At 36.1% G+C, this 21,343-nt stretch overlaps 1 long non-coding RNA gene across 4 annotated transcripts; it reads right to left on the bottom strand.

Moving 5' to 3' along the window:
* Positions 1-5,308: 5,308 nt before the first annotated feature.
* Positions 5,309-6,955, bottom strand: LOC113088272 (uncharacterized). 4 transcript variants are annotated; one of them, XR_003285880.1, is made up of 4 exons: positions 6,753-6,955; positions 6,438-6,468; positions 6,202-6,340; positions 5,309-5,340 (listed from the first exon to the last, which is right to left on the bottom strand). It is a non-coding gene; the product is annotated as an uncharacterized LOC113088272 (long non-coding RNA). The 4 variants fall into 4 exon arrangements; XR_003285881.1 differs by lacking the exon at positions 5,309-5,340 and adding an exon at positions 6,008-6,102; XR_003285883.1 differs by lacking the exons at positions 5,309-5,340; positions 6,202-6,340 and adding an exon at positions 5,801-5,854.
* Positions 6,956-21,343: the final 14,388 nt, after the last annotated feature.

The following is a 21,343-nucleotide window of genomic DNA, read 5'->3' as shown; positions in this document are numbered from 1 at the left end:
TCTCAAGAACAGACGCAACTTTATTAATATTTTCATTTATTTCATATTACATGTACAAATACAATAACATTTACCAGATGCTTTGATCAAAAGTGTATAATTCGGGATTATTTGTAGTCTTTTGAACATTAACCATGATTTTACTACAGCTTTTGCAGTAAAACCATAGAAAAAACAAAATCAACCATAGTTTTACTACAATCACCATGATTTTACTACAGCTTTTGCAGTAAACCCATAGTAAAAACAAAAATAACCATTACTACAGTCCTTGCATGGTTAAATGTTGTATGAGTATAGCACCTTTTGACAATACTTATTTCAAAGTAGGTTTACAGGAAATGCATGTTTCAAGGTTCCAGTTTAAAAAGCCAGAGATGACTGAGACTCACTGGGAAGACCATCTTCTAGTTCATAATAAAAAGTCATGTGTTCAGTGCTGTCAGCATCGCATGTGAACTTTATGCCAAGAACTTTTTAAAAAGAGTTACATAAACACAAAATAAAACCAGGCAAACAATACTAATTAAGCAATTAAAATGTTTTAAATTGCATGATAAAAGTTCAAAAATATTTTCTGATAAAATCTTACTAAACAAGTCTCTAGTTTTGTATTCAGTTAACATTAACATTATCTTTCAACATTTTTAAAGTGATGCTTACAAATAAAAGGGGACATGTAGGTCCACATAACTCAGAGAGTAAATATTGTTCATTTACAGATATAAGAGACGTTACAATAAAGCAGTTTGAAAATCATCAAATTTACCCTTATAGGCAAAATAAGGATAATATTTGTTTTGTGTGTCCAATGTTTTGTGTGTTCATGTACAGTTGTTGTCTGTAGTCTTTGTGAGCGTTGGTGTCGTCTGAAGTCTTCAAAAGTGAGTTTGGATTCAGTCTGGAGCTGGTGTAATCTCTAGAAACCTTGGGATTGACATCCTGAGATAGAAACAGGAAATAAAAAGGAGAAAGTTTAGAATAGCTGCTGCTGTTCATATTATTTCAGACAAAATATTATTTATTTAATCACATATAACTGGAGTGCATGGTTATTAGATGTGTTGTATGAATACTAAACTATGTATTTTAATTTAATTTAAACAACAACAAAAAAGTGTGTCCGAGCCCCAAATATTATTTGGAAGGCTATTTTCAAAGTAAAATACCAATAGGTTTTGCTTCCTTTGGTGGACTTTGATAAATTCTTGGTGTTAGAATTTGTGACCTCACTACAGGCCATGCACCATAGATGCTGCTGCCTCAATTTGAGCTTATTTTGCTATATATATATATATATGAAACAATTGTACACAACTGTTGTACACAGTTTTTATAATTTATTAGCTAAACAAATGCACAGCTTCCACCAATAAAAAAAAAAAGTTAAAGCAAGAGTACAGCACCAACTACTGTTACCCGGATGAGCCTGTGTTATTACATTTTACAGGTTTTTATCCAGGGATAACATGCATCGGAATGTCGCAACTGACCAATCAGAATCAAGTACCCACAGAGCCATGTAATAAAAGTAATTAGCTAATGGTAAACTAATCATTTACAAAACATGACTATGTGTTCATAGATGATTAATAAGTGATGTTAATATTTGTATCTATTTTCTGTAGATTAAGTTATAAATAACTTACAAAGCTTTCTGCACCCACAATCTAAAGTGTTAACTACTCATCAGTTGTAAATGTAAACTTTCCGGTTACAGGTTGGTTGATTTTGTGTGTGTGTGTGTGTATATATACAGTCTTGTTCAAAATAATAGCAGTACAATGTGACTAACCAGAATAATCAAGGTTTTTAGTATATTTTTTATTGCTACGTGGCAAACAAGTTACCAGTAGGTTCAGTAGATTGTCAGAAAACAAACAAGACCCAGCATTCATGATATGCACGCTCTTAAGGCTGTGCAATTGGGCAATTAGTTGAAAGGGGTGTGTTCAAAAAAATAGCAGTGTCTACCTTTGACTGTACAAACTCAAAACTATTTTGTACAAACATTTTTTTTTCTGGGATTTAGCAATCCTGTGAATCACTAAACTAATATTTAGTTGTATGACCACAGTTTTTTAAAACTGCTTGACATCTGTGTGGCATGGAGTCAACCAACTTGTGGCACCTCTCAGCTGTTATTCCACTCCATGATTCTTTAACAACATTCCACAATTCATTCACATTTCTTGGTTTTGCTTCAGAAACAGCATTTTTGATATCACCCCACAAGTTCTCAATTGGATTAAGGTCTGGAGATTGGGCTGGCCACTCCATAACATTAATTTTGTTGGTTTGGAACCAAGACTTTGCCCGTTTACTAGTGTGTTTTGGGTCATTGTCTTGTTGAAACAACCATTTCAAGGGCATGTCCTCTTCAGCATAGGGCAACATGACCTCTTCAAGTATTTTAACATATGCAAACTGATCCATGATCCCTGGTATGCGATAAATAGGCCCAACACCATAGTAGGAGAAACATGCCCATATCATGATGCTTGCACCTCCATGCTTCACTGTCTTCACTGTGTACTGTGGCTTGAATTCAGAGTTTGGGGGTCGTCTCACAAACTGCCTGTGGCCCTTGGACCCAAAAAGAACAATTTTACTCTCATCAGTCCACAAAATGTTCCTCCATTTCTCTTTAGGCCAGTTGATGTGTTCTTTGGCAAATTGTAACCTCTTCTGCACATGCCTTTTTTTTAACAGAGGGACTTTGCGGGGGATTCTTGAAAATAGATTAGCTTCACACAGACATCTTCTAACTGTCACAGTACTTACAGGTAACTCCAGACTGTCTTTGATCATCCTGGAGGTGATCATTGGCTGAGCCTTTGCCATTCTGGTTATTCTTCTATCCATTTTGATGGTTGTCTTCCGTTTTCTTCCACGTCTCTCTGGTTTTGCTCTCCATTTTAAGGCATTGGAGATCATTTTAGCTGAACAGCCTATCATTTTTTGCACCTCTTTATAGGTTTTCCCCTCTCTAATCAACTTTTTAATCAAAGTACGCTGTTCTTCTGAACAATGTCTTGAACAACCCATTTTCCTCAGCTTTCAAATGCATGTTCAACAAGTGTTGGCTTCATCCTTAAATAGGGGCCACCTGATTCACACCCGTTTCTTCACAAAATTGATGACCTCAGTGATTGAATGCCACACTGCTATTTTTTTGAACACACCCCTTTCAACTAATTCAACTAATTGCCCAATTGCACAGCCTTAAGAGCGTGCACATCATGAATGCTGGGTCTCATTTGTTTTCTGAGAATCTACTGAACCTACTGGTAACTTGTTTGCCACGTAGCAATAAAAAGTATACTAAAAACCTTGATTATTCTGGTTAGTCACATTGTACTGCTATTATTTTGAACAAGACTGTATATATATATATATATATATATATATATATATATATGTGTGTGTGTGTGTGTGTGTGTGTGTGTATATATATATATATATATATATATATATATGCATACGCACACACAACTGAAAACCACAAAGTTTGTAAAACATTTACAACTGATGAGTAGTTTACACCTTAGATTGGGGGGTGCAGAAAGCTTTGTAAATGATTTATACTGTTTATTGAGATAATAGTACAATGTTGACATTTCAATGATTTATAAGTGATTCATAATATATTAACTAGTAACTATTAAAAATTAAGGATCTGTTTGATTTTTTTCGTGATTTTATTTTTTTTAAGATTGCTTATGAAAGATGTGTAAATCATATCATATTACTTAATCATTAGTGAATGTATATTCATGTCACTTGTAAATTATTTATAACTTAATCTACAGAACATAGATAAAAATATTAACATCATTTATTTCTATGAACACAGTCATGTTTTGTAAATAATTAGTTAATCATAATCTAATTACTTGTAAATGACTTTTAAAATGAATTTACAAAAAGTACACAAATTATTAGTATATCACTTATTAGGCGCTTATGAATGTTTTGTAAATGATTAGTTCATCATTAACTACTCACTTAAAAGTGACTTACATATGAACTTTATAATAAATTGTTACCAAAAAGTCACCCACACCTTGGAAGACCTGAGGGAAAGTAAATTAACAGCAAATTTTCATTTTGGGGTGAACTATCCCTTTAACCCACACTAATCTAGCCTACTGCTGAAGTTGTTGATCAGCCCCGTCATTGTTGTTGAGAGCCTGTGTGGGGCATAATATGTGCATTAAGGGGCGGTCACACTGCACTTTTCGTTCCACTGACTTCCATTGATACGCATGCGAATGCGTCAGACCGGAAACCCAGGCTCATGCGAAAATTTTCGCATTTCGCTGCATTCGAAAGTTCAAGTTTGGTGAACTTTGACCTGCGAATTTGCATCACGTGAAGTCGTGGGACCAGTAGATGAATGATACGTCACTGCGTGACCTCTCTGTACAGAATTTAAAAAATGAAGTGCTAATTTTAGCCGTAGCGCAGCATCCTATTTTATATAATACATATTTAAAAGATAATTAAAAAAGAAGCTGCATGGTTCGCAGTGTCAATGGAAACAGGAACAGATTGCACATTTGAATGAGGACACGTTCTATATTTTTTTTATTGTTTAGTGTGTATATTTATAGAGAGGGAGAGAGACAGAGTGCAATATAATAAGACGCTTTCGACGCCATCGCCAAAGACACAGTAAAAGCACAGATTAAACCATGTTGTGATAAGGGGAAACCGTTATATCTTGCTCCCGCCCATATTCGCAGCGGCGTCCGAAATAATTTTGCACGTTCAAAGGCTAGTGTGACCGCACCTTTACACATTCGGCTGCGTTAGCTGTAACAGAGATGTGTAAGATGTGTACAGGTATCTAACAGTTGTTTACTGAAGGCCCTGACTGAAACCTTACGGTACTTACTGTCTGACAGCAGGTTCGCTCAGACTCTGCTCATCATCACTGAAGAATCCAGGAACAAAACAAGCAATCTGACACAGAGTCAACAATATTTACTCTGCAGTTCCAGGTTCATTAGAAGGAAACAAGCTAGAGTAGAGGTGAAATGGAGATAAAAGACAGAATAATATATAACAATTATAATAACATGTAATATACATATTCTACTACTAAAAATATAATCTTAAAATAACACAATCTATATTTTTAGTTTTAGGTTGAGTGTGACTTACGTTATGATGTCAGGGACTTCTTAAAATTGGTGAAATGTATTCTGAAAAAGGCATATTCATGTTTTTCATGAGCTTCTTCAGGTCACCTGTATTTCTAAGTCAGAATCTCCCTTCAGAAATGTTGAAATCTTGGAGCTTCACTTCTGTTCTGTAGAGTTTCTTTCTGTCCTCCTGAAATCACAGAACAATTTGTATTAATATCTGTTTATCATGAAATATCGAAACTAATGTGAACTTGATTTCAGCCGATTACACTCTCACTGTAAGTGACGTCATCGATTCAGTAAATCAGCCTTTTCCAATAACATACTGACAAATCACCAGCAAAACATTCAAAGTGCCATCAAAATATCTCATACACACACGAAGATTTGATTAAAAGCCCAGAGTTTCATCAACAAGAGCTCAATCTATATAGTTAGCCTACCTGAAAACTGCTAAGATGCTAACGGACTTTTTCGAAGAAACTAAACCGTTTCTATAAAATAAATTTAATTGAAACATGTCAATAACGAGCAAGAAACGTGTCAGGAACATTTGTATGTAATATTTGTGTGATTTTAGCGACTAAACTTACCCAAAACAGTGTAAACTGCAGCGAGAGACGGAGATTACTGCTTGCCAGTAACGGTTTTTGTGTTGACGCCCCGTTTCCATGGCAACTCTGCTCCCCGCTCGCGCAGGACTCAACGCGCACACACAGCATTCACACAAACAAACATCTATAGTTAAAACATTACATTTATAAAGTACAGTCTCATTCAATAATCATTCAATAATTAATTTAAAAATCATTTTGTTTTAATCAAATCGAAGATTTGAAGATTTGATTAAAAGCCCAGAGTTTCATCAACAAGAGCTCAATCTATATAGTTAGCCTACCTGAAAACTGCTAAAATGATAACGGACTTTTCCGAAGACACTAAACCGTTTCTATAAAATAAATTTAATTGAAACATGTCAATAACAAGCAAGAAACGTGTCAGGAACATTTGTATGTAATATCTGTGTGATTTTAGCGACTAAACTTACCTAAAACAGTGTAAACTGCAGCGAGAGACGGAGATTACTGCTTGCCAGTAACGGTTTTTGTGTTGACGCCCCGTTTCCATGGCAACTCTGCTCCCCGCTAGCGCAGGACTCAACGCACACACAGCATTTACACAAACATCTAGAGTTAAAGCATTACATTTATAATGTACAGTCTCATTCAATAATAAATTTAAAAATCATTTTGTAGTTCAGAAGCAACACCAACAATAGCTCACCATATTATTTCACCGGATTATTTCTGAAAGCCTGTAAAAACACGGTGAAAAAGCAGTCAGGACTTCTCTTTAATAACCCGCTTTTACATTTTCCCTCCGAGAAACTTCTGAAAACGCATTAAGGCGTTAACATTAATGTTAAAAAAAAATCGCTACCGTGACCGTTGGCTCAAAAAGTTAACGGTAACATTATTTGAAAATAAGCCAGACTCTTCAGCTGCCCATAGACTGTATTACTAGTACTTTTTCAGTGTCACAGAATTAACAAAGAAGTATTTTTTGTCTAATTGAGCTGAAGTGAAATCGTAACGTTACCTCAGAGCCACAGATGTCGCTGGGATTATCCTCTTCTCTCTCTCTGGGTGGCTAAAAGAGACGAATACTGGGCACGCGCACACAGAGAAGCGCGGCATCGGCCCGCGGTCGTGAACCAACTCAGGGCCGACGATTGATGAGCTGGAGAACAGAGCACTGACCAAATTATATCGGCCTCCGCCAGGCCGATGTTTCATAGATGTTTTAGGTATAGAGGCCGACGTTTAGATATTGGGCCGACGTCGGCCAGACGTACATGTGCTGTCTGGGATGTGTATGGAAGGCCAAGAGGGTCAAATACACGTGAATTTTAACGTGTCTCTGTAAAGGGTCTACTTTTTTTGGATACAAACATAATAACAACAAAACTTTGGGCACTTATAAAATAAAGATAACAAACAAGGTGTGCTGTCTGCAGCATTGGTCTGCACTGATCTTCATTTACAAACACGTCATTAAAAAGAACTGTAACTCCATGAATACTCAACGAAGAGACATGAGAGATATATCTATAGAAAACTTGACATGTCTACTTTTAAACTAAACAAGTGCCGCCGAAAACAGATATTCTGTGATAAAGTAATCCATATCAAAACAATGCGATGTCCTTTTTTCACGTTTAATGTGTATGGAAGGCCAAGAGGGTCAAATACACGTGAATTTTAACGCATCAACAACACGTTAAATACGTGTATTTCATGCGTAGACAACACGTATTTAATATTATTTATTTATCGGCGCTGCTCAACATGGTAAAGTAATTTATATATTTTTTAAATAGCTTCTTAAAATACTATATTACTCCGATATTATATCCAATATTGTTTAACGGTTAAATACGTGTTGTTTACACGTGAAAAATCAGCGGGTATTTAACGTGTATTTCACATTGAAATACACGTGAAATACACTTGAAGTACACGTTAAAAATCAGTTTGAAGAGGTCAATGTCATTGGCTGCTGAGGACTTGGGTCAAACCACTTCTGTGAGCTTAGAGGGGTGTACCATTCATAGACAGGCAACCACCATTTAACATGCTATAGATCAGCTTATTCAGCCTTATTATTTAGTCTTTTTTCTTTTCTGTTTAGTATAGCCTATAGAAATAATATATTTAAGTTTCAGTTTTATGAAATATTTATTTTATAATAAATATTAATTAAAATTTTGTGGTGATAGTATAAAGTTTATAAAAGTTACAGTATTTTGTAATGAAACAGGACTTTTTGTTTAGCTCTTGACTCGCCAAAGTATTCTATATATAGTGTCCCTTCTTTAATTTTTCAGTAATGTGTGATAACTTAAAATATGTTGTCAGTACTATTAAAATAAGATTACATTGAATGGTATTTAGGAGATTATGGTTTTTGCATGACTTATTTCGCATTCTGCTAGACAACCCTGTCGTAGCTGTTATCATAGCCTAGGCTTTTAATTAAAAAAAGAAAACAGCAAGGGACCATGGAAAAAGACTGTTGCAGGTGTATTTTTTTATGGTATTATTATTTTTATTTTTTTGCAGCGGGGCAACTCAAGAATGTTGGGCACACAAGTACTGTGGCTCTTTTGCCCCATGGCCAAGATGGCCAAGCCAACATCAAAGTTAGTTCACTAACTTTTAATTCTAGTTGAATATTGATACTACAGCATAAGAAGGAACACTGCTGAGCCATAAGTTATGAAAGACTGTTAAGAAAATTTCACTCATAAAAAAACCTGCGCTGATATTTAGACAGAAACATCAATAATCAGTGTATGAATCACAACAATGGTGACAATCCACAAAATAAATAAACATATCAGTTCTGAACATCACAACACATGCTACTAAAACTTAAAACAAATGCCAAATTATAAGCACATAAGAATTCAAGAAAATAAGTGAACAATTCAGGGGCATAATTTATTCATGCCGCAATGCATGCTGGGAATCATGGATGAGTTTTATCCTGTGCTGGTACCCAGCATGCATTGCATCATGAACCTTTTGATTGTCACCATTGTTGAGATTCATATGCTGATTGTTGATTTCTCTCTTTGAGTGTTGTGGAGATTGCTGCCCGAAATATTTTTTAACTAAAACTAGTGATTAAATCCATAAATACTGGTTATCACACTACTTTTCAATCTTACAAAATTGAAGAAACAAAAAAAAAAAGTGTCATTCACTCAAATATTTCAACACCAAATTAATATTTGATTACTATAGCAACACTTTAAGTCAGTCTAGTAGATCATGCCTGACAGAAACAGCCATAATAACTTGACTATCAAAATTAATATTGCTGTAACAGATGTATCATGAAAAATACAAATACAGCAATGAAACAAAATGTAAAGTGCAAAAGTCAAGGGTCAGGAGCCCAACTAAAGTAAACACTGATCTCCACAATGGTAACGTCAAACGAAACAGTAACATTATCATCTAAATCTCTGTAATTCTCAGTAAGATCTTTTGATCTCTGATCTCTGATCTGATAGAAATAAAGTCAGTCTGGTTAGTAATGAGTGAAGTTGGTAAATCTTCAGTTGATTTCATCTAAGGCTGTGGCTGAAGTCAGTTGTAGTTCTTGTGTGTGTCTTGTTTCTTTTTTCTTCAGTGATTCTACTCGTTAACAGCAGCTGTTGATCATTGTCTGAATTCACTCATTAATTTTCATTCTCTCTGTCAGGTGGACTATATTAGTAAACTCATGTAAGGAATAGTGAATGAGGGTGTAGGGTGTGATTTGAAATACAGCCGCTGTGTTGACTTTGAACGTTGTTAATTTACGATATATAGCAGCAGGCTACCTTCTCGAAAATGATGAATATTACCCAGAATGCACTGTTTTAATGAAAAACGGTATGTTACTGTCGAAATTTGGCCGTTTTTTTACAGTGATTTTTAACAGTGTGAATACACAGTATAACTCTCCTGACAAAACATCTCTCCTGATCGTGTGTAATGACTTTTCATTTCTGGGGTGTAGAGTGTCACATTCCTTTTGAGTTTTTGGTGTACTTGAGCTGAACTCAGCAGCATTTGATTTCTTTTCCCTCCCGTAACGTCTTTTTACATGCTCTCAGAGCTCCCTAAGCCCAATGGGAAAGCCGAGACATGAGAGAGCATGACAGAAATAATGGGGTGCATCCAAAAACAAGGGCAGATGAAAAGACTAAAGAACAGAGAGCTGACAGGGTGGGAGGTGATCAGTAGTGTGTCTTTTCTATATAGCCATCTTCTGACTTTGATGATGGACACACAGCCTGTGAAACTGCCCTGTGGACTTTTGTTGCTTTCTGGCATTTTTTTAATGAGCTGTCAGACACAGACACAACACTGCAAACTTGAGTTTGGAAGAAGATGCAAGTGAAAAGCTGAAAATTCAGGTCAGAGAACTACTATTATTGTTATTGAAAACTATTACATTTATTAAAATGAAATAACAACTGAAATGCAGTTAAAATACAATATACTTCAATTAAAAGAAGTTTAAAATAAAGTATTAAGATCACTTAAAACTAAAACTAAACTAAAAATAAAGCTAATAGAAATGTAAAATAATAATAATAAAATTATTCGGGTCTTCTGAACTGTAATATATATATATATATATATATATATATATACAACTTTTTTAAAATGTATGAAAGCAAAGATGAATATAATAAAAATATTGTTATGTCTTTTTATTTACAAAACAACTGTTCCATTTTTCAATTGTTCTTGTGCATTCAGAGATCTGACTGTGAGTGTTTTGAAACTTGGAGTCAAAGTCTTGAACGTCTGAAACAGTGTCTGGCATAATTAAAGGCTTATACTGTGAGACATCAGTGCCCATGTTGAGATTCATTGAACAATGGCTCTTAATCCCACAGTAAGCAGCTGTTTGTGCATGGAGATGGAGCCAACCTGAAAATAAGGCAGTTCTCCTCCAAACACGGCAACAACTCTAATCCTCCACACGGCATTACGGATTCATGTTTTATATTCAGGAAAACAACACTTGCACACACTGAGAACAAAAGGAATAATTTGCAGGCAAGGCGAAGTAATTGCATAGACAGAAGTCAGAGAAAAATAGACAAGGACAGCTGTAGATCTTGGCAGGTTTAGTGACTTTGTGTCAGTTCAATTCAATTCAATTCAAATAAATTTTGTTTCTAAAGCACATTTAAATTCAACCTTTGTTGGCCAAAGTGCTGTACAAAGTAGAAAAGTGTCACTTAAAGATAAAATGACCTGAAAAAAAGAAATCACACCAAAATAATTCATTTGATTTTAAAAAGTTTGTTTCTTCTTTAGAACATATTTGGAGAAATTTAACAATATATCAATTGCTCAGCTGTGGATCCTCTGCAGTGAATGGGTGCCATCAGAATGAGAGTCCAAACAGCTGATAAACGTAGCTTTTTATTTCACAAGACATTAAAGGCAGGGTAGGTAAAACATGTATAAAAAACTTTTTTTCCAAATGTGTTTAAACTTTATTTATATATCAATACATAATTAAAATGTAAGTACTCTGAAAAAGAAAGTATAAAAATCGAGTGTCTGTAGACCTCTAACGACTGTTTTAAAGACAGCTCATTATTTCCATTCACACCACCCCCTCCCTTCTGGGCGCCTTCTAAAGCCACGCCCCCAAAACACATGAACGCGCGACTCCGACCACTGAGCTGGAAGACGCATTATTTACCTGAGACGAGCGGAGAGGAAGGAGCAGAGTGCATGTAGTGAAATCATGTCAGAATCACATGTAATAAAAATAACTTTATAATTATGAAGATAAACAAACAAGATGTATTTTAGTACTCACTATCAAGCTAGCATATTGATATTGGTAAAGTTTAAAATATATATTTTTTGATTCGCTAACGAGCTAGTTATCTATAAGGCAAAGCTAAAAACAGGTTGCATGATACACGTTTTTCCATTACCATCATTTACACTGTGATGAAGATGAATTTCGTGTAAGATTCATAACATATACGTTGTTCTGCATTTAAGAGTTTCCATGATGAAAGCATTGTTGACTCTGATGAGGACTAACGTTACACTCCAGAGACAAGTACCGCATCGTCAGCTCGAGGACAGGTCCGGGGTCGAGGGCGAAGCAGAGGAGGTCGTGCAAGAGGCCGTGCAACTAGGGTCCGAGGAAGTAGAGGCCGAGGACGGGGTGGTCGAAGTGCAGGGCAGGGCAAGGAGCACTTGAGTTCCCTCAGTTCCAGCCATCGCTGGAAAGGCACGCCGATATTAACTCGCGTTTTATTTCTTTGTTTATCCAAAGACTTTTTGTTCATTGCCTTTTCTTGTACTGTTACTGTCTTCCTTTTTTTGCCTGGTTTGCCTTCACTAACTGCATAGGCCGGTACAGTGAATTTTGCTTGCTGTTTCTCTGCCATTGTTTTGGTATTCCTAGGATCCGTGCCTCTTGAATTCCTCAAATCAAACGTGCGTACGCAAGTGGGCAGGTCATGTGTGGCAAAAGGGTGGTTGCCATGGTTGCGAGAGAGTGACAGTCGCCTAAGCCAATCCTATGTTTCGTGCCGAAAGGAAATAATGAGCTGTGTTTAATACAGATTAAACGGTCTAGAGTCACTCGATTTTTATACTCTTTTTATCAGAGTACTTACATTTTAATTATGCATTGATATAAATAGAAAGTTTAAACAAATTTGGAAGAAAGTTGTTTATAAATTTCTTACCTACCCTGCCTTTAATAGATGGATTGGTGTCAATTACTTGTAGATTATTGTGATGTTTTTATCAGCTGTTTGAAATGACGGCACCCATTCACTGCATAGGATCTATAGGTGCAGAAGTGATATAATGCCTAATTACTGTACAGATGAAAAACAAAATCATATACATCTTGGTTGGCCTGACGGTGAGTAAATTTTCAGCAAGTTTTCAATTTTGGGTGAAATGTTCCTTGAAGTCAGAGTTGGTGATTTTAGCAACATGAAGGACAGCAACTGATGTCCAATGTCAAAGTTAAGGAAAGTTTCATTTTCTGCAAAGAATCAGTAAGGCATGATGGAGGGCATTCATTTTCTAACATTGCATGTTGTGCAAGGCCCACTGAAAATCCATTCAGCCTCCATGCTCAGATCTCAGCAGGTGATTTCAAACCCCCTTCTGGCCCCCTTAGCTCTCATTGGTTTGTTAAGGTGCAGTTTTTAGCACAGGCAAGTTTTGGCAGTGAAAAACGTGAGCACACAGGAGGAGAAGCACAATTATAATTAGCTGAGCTGACAACATGCCAATGGCTCACACACACACACACACACACACACACAAACATCTCATTTCGTCTTCTTTTTATTCCTTTCAAAAGAAAGCAATGCTCAGTTTGTTTGTACTGATTTTGTTGTGTTTTAAGCAATTATCCAGAGTGAGAATCTGGAGTAACACACTGACATTAATGCAAACTAGTAAAGGTGGGGTTTGTGGATCAATTCTGCTGCATTATTATTGTTTTTTTTATTTGAATAGGCCATGTTTTGTAGAAATTTGGCAGCTTGATGGATGTTGATTCAGAAAGGAAACGGTAATGTTTTATGGCTAAAGATAATGCTCAGCTAAAAGCATTCTTCTCTTCAACAGCTGCTCAGTTCAGCTGTATTGATCCAGCACAGGTGAGATGTTTTCTTGGCACACCGCATAGATTCTCTCTTTGTTGTTTAACTCTTTTGTAGCTCACCAATCCTTCAAAATGCACTCTAAAGATTTGCTCAAAGTCTTGGCAAGACAGATTACAACACACAGAACATGTTTCTTTTTGTTGCTTATGTATCCTTTAAACACAATCTCTTTAGACTAATCAGGGTTTCAATTGGATTAAAATGGGCCTAAGTGGCCTATGCTGAGTCTTTTTTCTCCATTTACATTTATGCATTCGAAAAGTCTTATGATTAACAGGTCCATACATACTCTGTTGATGAATTTCCATGAACTGAAATCTGATTAATAAAGCATCTGGGAATATCAAGTGAAAGCATTTGGATAGTTGATGTCCTGTTGTGTGACATGCTGTTTTCCATATAAGCATCACTTTGCTAATTAATTCTAATAAGTATGCATGCAGCTTTATGAGCTCATATGGAGAGATTGAAGGGAATATTAGCATTTATTAGCATTACTCATTTGTTACACCGCTGAACCGTTTAAAATGAACTAGTATATGGTAATATAGTACCATTAGTGAAAGTGAAGTGACATTCAGCCAAGTATGGTGACCCATACTCAGAATTTGTGCTCTGCATTTAACCCATCCGAAATGCACACACACAGAGCAGTGAACACACACACACACACTGTGAGCACACACCCGAAGCAGTGGGCAGCCATTTATGCTGCGGCGCCCGGGGAGCAGTTGGGGGTTCGATGCCTTGCTCAAGGGCACCTAAGTCGTGGTATTGAAGGTGGCGAGAGAACTGTACATGCACTCCCCCCACCCACAATTCCGTCCGGCCCGAGACTAGAACTCACAACCCTTCGATTGGGAGTCCAACCCTCTAACCATTAGGCCACGACTTCCCCATTAACATGCACTAACAATGAAACAATGCATTTATTAATCTTAGTTAATGCTAATTTCAACATTTACAAATACATTATTAAAATGAAAAGTTATGTCTGTTAATATTATTATCATTATTATTTATTAATGGACCTAAACTAACAGTGAACAGTTGTATAATGTTAACAAAGATTTAATATTATATGCAAACTACTAAAAAAAATGCTATATCATGCATTAATAGTTCAGTCTAAAATGTTGATATTGATTTTTAAAAGAAAATTAATTTATTCTGTGTGTTTCCTTTTAAAATAATTGCATCCACTTCAGTGGTGCACATCATTCAGATTCACTCACCAATATTCTGAGTGCTGGATTTAATAAGCATGAAATGCCATGTGCCAATCAGCCATATGGAGTTTCTTTTCTTCCTCAAGCTTCAACACTCACAAATGTTTTTGGTGCAGAAAATGAGACACATTTTATGAACATGAAAATGGCTGGTCTTCCACTTTTTTTCTTTCTCCGTGCAAAACTTTATAGAGGTGTGAGGTCTGACAGCCCACTCCTGTTCCGACTGAGGAGCACAGATGGCGCCCCTCTCATAGAGATCCTTTTGAAATCCCTTTGAAGCCATGAAAAAAATGAAGAGCAAATGAAAATAAATTAAGAGATCCACTCAAGAAGATTGAACTGGCTGATTCAGACTTTATAGGAACCAGAACTATGATCGCTGGACTTTATTGCAGAAAGAAGACTGATGTTTGATATTTCACATTGTGGCAGGTTATTGATTTATTTTATCTTATAGTTTGATAAGCAATCAATATTTTAACAGAGCACTGAGTTCAGAAAAGAACACTCATACCATTGCTTCTCTTCTGAACTAAAAGGAATTTAATTGAAATATGGCACTTTATTCCACGATAAATACAGTGTTAAATCACTCTAAAAGTGCACAAACTGCAGGATGTATAATGCAGGAGTCAGACGTGCACTTCTGTGATCAATAAAATATTCATTTGAGGAAAGGATGTGAGTGTATAAGTAAACGCCCGGTCACTTTGCGTGCAGACTAATCAGTTTACCTGACAGCAAGACAAACAGTCATACATGGAGATATTGATTCAGCTAATTAAGCTCAATAAAAGTTGTGTTTGTGATTGGAATCATAACCAAAACCAGTCGATTGCAAGAGAGTCTACAAATGAGACTTGTTGCATTTGTATCCAGTGTATTGGACATGCTTTGGCGCCACATTACTTTGGCTCCAGACACTTGTGTTAACTTGAGTGCTGGATGGGACCAGTGCATATATGTTTTGAAAAACCTTTTATTTTAATAAAAAAATAAACAGGGTCCATAAGATTTAAGCTAATAGGCAGTCCAGAGGGGCAGAAGGTCAAGTCGCAAACTAAAAGTCAGTATTGAGAATGCCTTTTAAATTAAAATTAATTTGAATGAATCGCAAAAATGCAGAATGTGAATTAACTTTGAATTTAAGGGAGTGTAATAAGTTATATTGTAAGCAAAATTTAAAGTGAATATTATAACAGTCAATACTTAGTAAAAATGGACACACACAAGAAGACTCAGCCTAGAGTTTTACCTCGTCAATTCGTAACGTTTGATGATTGTGAGATGCATTCATATGTGGTATTGCAATCAAAATAGCATTAATCTCTAGCATTAATTTTGATCATGGAAAAGAAAATTGGAACAAAATCTAAGTCAATGTGTTTGGAACAAGTGGTAGCTCGATTTCGCAATAATTGCGTCATCAGTTTCTGTCCTCGTAATGATTTTATATTTGACATTCGTATTAGGACAAGCCACACTGCAGGACTAGATACATCTGACATTGACAGAATTTCATCAGAGGTGTAATCTGATCGCAGTGCTCATTATTCAGCTGTTGGTGAATATGTCAAACTAGCAACTGACTAGGATAAGATGAATGAATGTTTTGCATTTAGCTGGACAAATTGAGGACAAAATTGTACAGTGTGCACCCATCTTAACGTTTTATTTTTAGTATTTTATATATATATATTTTTTTTTTTTTTTTTATGACAATGTTATGATAAATGTCATTATACACACAACATAGCGGGTAAATATAATCCACAAAAATGTGTATATAACCTGTGAATCATTTTATGGCCATTTTTGATGTGTTGGAAGAACACTTCATTTCCCACAATGCTCTAATTTGCCTAAATTGTGATGTCATCAAACATGTCCATAGGTAATGTGATGGGCTGCAACTGTCTGCTAAGACCATGTGTGAACTTGAGGAGCACTGGTTTTTATTTTGTTGGTCAAAAAGTAATTTAAAAAATTGTCTGCATAAAGTTAAGTTAGTTCTGAGAAAGTTCTAGCACCATTTGAGAGAGAGAGAAAAAGCAAGACCAAGTGAAAGAGAAGGATTTAGGGCACACAAAGAATCAGGTGTGCTGCTGCACCTAGTTGCAAAATGCTCTATCTTGGGACTGGCTATCGAGTGAAAATGAATTGAGGGAATGCAGGTCTTCCATCATACTCACTGTACATATATAGGTAAGTTCTCTGGGTTGTTTTAGTGGATCATGCTTCATATCCCCTTCCATGTGACAATCTGTATTTTTGTCTTAATTCATTATTCCACCTACTCCTTTATAAACTGTTCTTCTCTTATCTTGCTTGTAAAGTGATTGTGTTTCTATGTGCCGTCTAGTTGCTTCATTATCAAATGAGAATCTTTTCTTCAAGCAAGTAAATGCACCAAGTAATTGCTACCTGCAGCTTGTTCGGACTAGACACTGGTTCATTATTGGCCTGAGGCAAGATGAGTCTATTCACATGCTTATTTTATTATTAGATAATGTATTAAAAGTATGTAAGCAGAGATTGTTTAATATCAGCATGTTTCAAGACCTCAGGCTGTCATGAAAGGAGGTGTCTTGTAAACTGGTTTGAACTGAGGGTTGAGGTGTGAGTTATTATTGACTTCCGCTCCACCTTCTGCTCATTTCGAGTAAATGAGAAGGTTTTTCCTCAATTTTAATGACAGTCTGTATTGCGCTGCAATGTTAAGATGATGTGCCATTCATTAGAGCAAATTGTATTTTTAAAGCAGCTGTTCTCTATAAACAAACAAGGACTTGGGGGTTTTCCACTGAGTCTCATTGCAGCTATTATAAATGCAGAAACCGAATCATGTATCTGCATAGACGTAATCTCTAGACTTCCTCTGACCTCAATTCACTGAATGTTTCTTTCTAAGAACCAGTGCGTTTGCTGGGAGTAGCTCATAACTCGAAAGGGAGTAATTATTCAGAAAAAGTGCTGTGGAAAGCAAAACTGGGCAAATATAGCAAGACCTAGATACAAAGATTGAGAACTAGGTTATGTGTGTGCGGTTGCATGAATGTATACTCCGATCTGTGAATTAGTTTAATTTAAGCTTTTATCATTCCTTAATTTTTCTTATTCTGAATCTGATATATTGCATTAAAACATGGTTCAGTCTCCATGTCTGTAATATTAATATCTGACATCTAAAAATGATGTTTTGACCTCTGTGAGCTAGATCTGAGTGAACTTTAAAGTAATTTTTAATTGAGTAAACCCATTTGAGTTTGATATTTCAGTCTGATCGTTATTATTTTTAGGTGTTCATATGTAACAGTTTCACGTTTTTGACACTCGGAGATGTTGAAATATAAAAAGTTAAAGCTGCAGTAGGTAACTTTTGTAAAAATATATTTTTTACATATTTGTTAAACCTGTCATTATGTCCTGACAGTAGAATATGAGACAGATAATCTGTGAAAAAATCAAGCTCCTCTGGCTCCTCCCAGTGGTCCTATTGCCATTTGCAGAAATTCATCCGTTCCCGGTAAGAAACAACCAATCAGAGCTGCGGTCCGTAAACTTTGTTTGTGTTCAAAATGTAGAAAAATGTATATAATAAGAGAGTACACCATGAATCCATTTTCCAAACCATGTTTTTAGCTTGTCCTGAATCACTAGGGTGCACCTATAATAAGTGTTTATATTCGGACTATTTTAGATTGCTTCGGTGATACCGCGGCGGAGTAACCCAGTACCGTTGTGATTCTTCATAGACATAAACAGAGAGAAGTAGTTCCGGCTACGATGTTCTTCCGCAAGACGCAAGCAGTTCTGTTTATTAATCGCTAGAGCGTCAAAAGTTAACTACCGCAGCTTTAAGGTATTTGAATGCACAGCTTTAGAAATGTTAAAATATTTAAAATATTAATCTTTTATGTTTTAAATATACTTGTACAGTTAACTTTCTACTGTATAGATATTTTGAGCACCATAACAGTGAAACTTTTAGTATAATAGTATCTATAATAGTATGTTGTACTATTGTTTTATAGTATGTTTTTGTTCAAGATAAATAAAAAATATATGATTATGTAATGATGAAAGTTTTTACTCATTTTGAAGTTCTGACTTTGGTAAATGAATCCGTGTTTTGAACAAATATGTTGAGTGAATGATTCAATGACTCAAAGACTCATTCATAAAAACAGTAGCTTAATTCGCAATAGCACATAGCATACTACTTTTACCAGAGCCGATCCTAGACTTATGGGGGCCCTATGCAAAACTGTGTCAGCAGGTTAGGGGGGGTTGGCTGATTAGTTTTGAATGAATGAAACAACTTTGTTAGTGTTCACTCAGTCTCAAAAATTTACTTTGGCATGCATATGATATGCAATTATTAGGTTTAGGGGTGTGAGTTGGATGCATATTATATTTACGCCAACAGAGTGCATATCATATGCATGCAAAAACTGCATTTTATATGCACATCAAACGTGTGTATCCTATGCACGCCAATGTCTGTTTCTGCATATAAATAGCATGAAAAATTAAAAAATTTAATTGTGCAATCGATGCGCACCTTCATGAGGCAAGACATGACGTAAATAATAAGAGTAATATGCTATTCTGAATTCAGTTACTTGAATCAGCGTTTCTGAGGACTTTAATGTTATATTATGTTATATAATATTAATATTAAATATCAACCATAATGTCAACCATCACAATTCCAAATTAGTTTAAAGTGATTGCATTTAACATTTAATTAATTTCATTGACTAAAAATGTGTTAGAATGCTGTTGTTACTAATATGCATTTCAGATGCCAGAATTACACCTTATAAACAAATGTCTACCAAATCCCAATGGAAAGCAGAGTTTTTCCAACAACTTGCAAGTTGAACAGCAGACTTGATTTTCCTCTTTCTATTGTCTCTAGTGTCATCTGTCATGGTTCTTTTGAAGCAGTGGATATGGAAGTGTATATAAATGGATCCTGGAAATGCAATCTGCATTAGTTTGTGCCACAGGCAGAGCTTGTTTACAGAATGTGATATATGATAATGCTCTTGGCCAGTTTCCCTAGTGGTATCTGAGATGATAGGGACTGTGATTTCAATTGACACCCTCAACCAAACATCAATCATCTAGAAAGAACAACGAAATGATTGCTGCTAGTCAGCTGTGTAAGAAATGTAATATTATGTAAATGTACTCAATGCTGAAGGCCCAGTATTTTACCTCAGCTTGAGTGTCTCTTTCTACAAAACAACTTCATGCTCTATCGTGATTGATTAATCTTGCTAGGTGTCTCGATATTCTCTAGACGGCGCATAGCATCCCCTCGAGCATCAGGACTGTCCTGTGTTCAGCATCTGTCAGGATCTGTATTCCCCTGCCTTTACCAACACATCCTGTGAAGAACAAATTAATTGGTGCAAATGCTAGCAGATGGCTTTGAAGGACACTCGCTGTACCTCGGGTGACAACACTTGCCCAAATTCATGTAGATTTCCCTTATCGCATATCTCAAGATGCTGCCATGTGTCCACCCTGGAGAAGCCCCTGAAGTATGTACTCTTGAAAAACCGTCTGGTGCCATTTCACAATTAAATTTTTCAAACAAAAACACTGATTTGCAATAATTTTAACCTGGCGAGGAGGATAAGAGAGATTAATCCAACGTCATTGCAAAGCTCGAAATTTCAGTTGCTTGGAACAGAAACGAGTGCTATCCGGCGTGTCCCGCTTTCACTTCCAACTGTAATTACAAATAATCAGCCCAATCAGTATGCTAATCTCTCGTGTTCAAACCGACGATTCATCAGTCGCTAATTCGCCGGTTGTCTTGAGTCTTTTATTTTGCCCTCTTTTCTGCAAATGCGATAACCAGTTAACATTATCAGTGCCTTATCAGGCCCAGGCCAGAACAATGGTACCAGTCCAACCCTGAATGAACTGAAAGGGTGGCAGAAAAGACAGCCATTGTGATTTTTGTCACTACGTGGCTGATAAATAGAGTCTGTGAGGAGAATGAACGGAGAGGCCTATCAATTATAGCTCAATTGTTTCCTATTCATTTCTAATTGAATGAGGGGGAGACGGTAGCATAGTAGCGTACGGTATGTAAACAAAAGCCTACGCAAGGCATTTAGGCTTTGTATCCCGGCACAAATGAACACAGAAATCCCCTCAAGTCTCATGTTATTGTTTGTGTGCTTGAGTCAATCGTATTGAGGAACAAAAGATCTAAATACAAAGCTAAGCTAGCGCTAACTGCTAACTCAAGTGTTTTGAATGACATTGAATTCATTATTCTTGTCGTTTTCTATGATTCAGTGTACGGTTTTATCAGTTTTTAATCTGTCTTGTCTTAAATTTGATGAAGCCGAAGCTCACAGTTCAAAAATAATGAGTTTATCAGCATAAACGCATAGGAGGTGTAATTTTTCTCATACAGGGATTAAGCGTTAGATTTCCCACAAGGTACGACGAATTGTCTCGCGCAGATTGCAACAATGAATGTGAACAGTGAGTCATCAAATGAATGATTGCTTGTGTCTAATTGGTGATGTTCATTTTAAGACAACATCAGCAGCGATGTGGAAGAGCGTGAGGGGAGGGGGTGCTTTATTGACACAGGCCTTCGCACAAATCAAAGGTTCAGAAAAGGAAATGAACCATTCAGAAGTCATCGCAAATGACAGATATTCCTCGACGTTAGGGGAATGTGGTGACTGCTG

The sequence above is a fragment of the Carassius auratus genome, unplaced genomic scaffold (assembly GCF_003368295.1).
Source record: "Carassius auratus strain Wakin unplaced genomic scaffold, ASM336829v1 scaf_tig00046024, whole genome shotgun sequence".
In the NCBI taxonomy this organism is placed as follows: Eukaryota; Metazoa; Chordata; class Actinopteri; order Cypriniformes; family Cyprinidae; genus Carassius; species Carassius auratus.
The sequence above is the reverse complement of the archived record's forward strand: the minus strand, read 5'-3'. Positions and strand labels throughout refer to the sequence as shown.